Below are 2447 nucleotides of genomic sequence, written 5' to 3' on the forward strand. Positions count from 1 at the left end.
GGATTCTCCTCTCCTGAACTTGGAATCTTCTGCCATTTGATTGGGGTCACCATTTCAGTGTCTCACTGCTGAAATTCCTCCAGCTACTTAAATTCCCCTAGATGCTGGTTGGCTTCTTTCCTGAGCCAACAACCCTTTCCTTTCTTAATCTAATTAAAAAGCTGACAGTTTACAGAGATCACAGGTCACTGGTCATCTTAGTTATACATTTAAAGCTTCTCACAGTTATGCTACATGTAGGTAAGAGATAGGGAACTCACTTAAAGTAATCAACATAACTGTATAAAGTTTTAAATATAAAACATGTGTCTATATATATGTATATACCCACACTCACACAGTCATGTCAGTAGTCATAATATGTGTAAAAAGTGACTCTTAGCAATTTCTCTCAATAGGTCTTTCTCTGAGGAATCACAGTATACTGAATATTGGAAATACTATTTTATTTCTATGTACATTAAACACTTGAGTGTATGAGGTTTATGGGAGGACTAGTACCTCTGGCGTAAGAGCTTGCACTACTCATCTACCTTTGGTGTCCACTTGCTACCCAACTCTCATCTTTGGCTCCAAGAAGCTGTAGCATGTGTAGGTATTATCTCAGTAGACAGTCTAAAACAGGTTGAGAGTAACTAACAGGCCTTAAACTTGTTGGTGAATTAGGAGAATGTTTATCCCAGAAATATGAAGACTTTCCCTGGGAGAAAAGGATGAGAACAATTCTTCCCAACAGCATTAAGGCAGCTGAAACAGGCATTATGGAGCATTTGGACCTATATAAGACATTGAAGACACTTCATCCCGGGTCACAGCCCATCATCTTGACATTTGTCTTGCCACTGGACTTTGATGATTCTGGAAGAAAGAATGAGACTGACAACTTTGTGCAACTCTCATTTAAATCCAATTCATGAACAATTCAAGATATCACCCTGTGATGTCATTGGTCCTCCTCAAAAACAAAGGACAAACAGCAATATGAAACACTAATGTTAAGAATATAAAAATTCTTCATGAGTGCTTTTGGCCAATCTTCTTAGATGACGCTAAAATCTCCTTGGCCAATTCCTCTTTTGGCTAGACAGCTGCCTAAATGCCCACTCATTTTTTTCTGAATTAATTTGTATCTGAGGTCAACACCCCAGAGCACATTTCCTGCTATTGCCATGTTTACCTCCTGTATCCTGCTGATAAAACCTAACTACTGGTTCTGTGTTCTGAAAAAAAAAGGGGGGGCTAATTACATCACTCGATCTATCAGAAGAAAGCCTGCTCCTGCAGTTCCTTCAGTTACTTTTTCAGATGATGACAAGAAGATCTCAGAGAGGCAGAGTTTTTAAGAGTTCTTAAAACTAATTTCAGTAAGTTGTTTCTTATTTGTTATTTCTACGGAGGATTATTCTTGCTCACCCTTTATAACCAGAGCCATCTTTCCCCTAGTCTGATCAGAATTTCTTATTTTAAAAAATTATTTGATTCTCTTCTTCCTCACCTATCCTCGGGATATAGACTAATAATATTGTGAGTTCTCTTATGAAGTATCCAAGGTCACAGAAAATGACAGGAAGAAATCTCATATCTCTGTTCTGTAATTCATTATATGAACTCTCCTGGTTTTCTTAAATTAACTCTTCATGTTTTCTTCAGGTAGGTTTAAGTTTATTTTTTTTCACAGTTACATTTCTCTTTGGATAATCACATCTAATTCACATTTGCAGAATGCTAATATTTGCATGTATCAAACCTTTCAACACATATAGTGAGAACTTTCATTGATCTTTATGTAAAAAATCTAGGTACTTCATAAATTGTCCATGCGTCTACAGATCTCTGGGGAAGGACTGTGGGGAACCACACATCCATAGTTCCCTACTTCTATTAATGTCCCAGGAGATCCTATGGGGACTAAAAGATATGTTATTACATTTCCCTTAGAATTTTAATTTGTTGCTCCAATATAGGCCTGAATATTTAGTAAAATAGTACTGACAATAGAAATTATTCTGTGTTTTTCATCCTAGATTCATTCCCCACCAATTCCATAATCAGCAATCACCAGGTCAGCTGGCAGACAACTTTTAGGAAACCTTTCAACACAAAGAAGTTGTTGATTGAGTTCTAAGTAATCTATGGAAGTTTTACCACCATCCAATATCTTCACTGAAAATTGACTTGAAATATAAATGGCTTTATTGGAACCAGGCAGAGGTTCCTTTGGCTGGATGCATGTAACTTTCTGTGCTGAATGGCAGTTTCTTCATGTAAGAGCTTGGTCTTCCATCTCAAGGGTTCTTTCCTGTTAGCTTGGCAAAAAGTTATTTACTCTCTTTAGGATTGAATTAATTCATTTATAACCTGTCCTTGATACTCTGTCTTGAGACCCCTTCCTTCACAATAGAGGTCATCACATCAAGTACTGAAAGCAACTGGGAATCCAACTCATA

Source organism: Sarcophilus harrisii, chromosome 5 (genome assembly GCF_902635505.1).
Source record: "Sarcophilus harrisii chromosome 5, mSarHar1.11, whole genome shotgun sequence".
NCBI classification, from domain to species: Eukaryota; Metazoa; Chordata; class Mammalia; order Dasyuromorphia; family Dasyuridae; genus Sarcophilus; species Sarcophilus harrisii.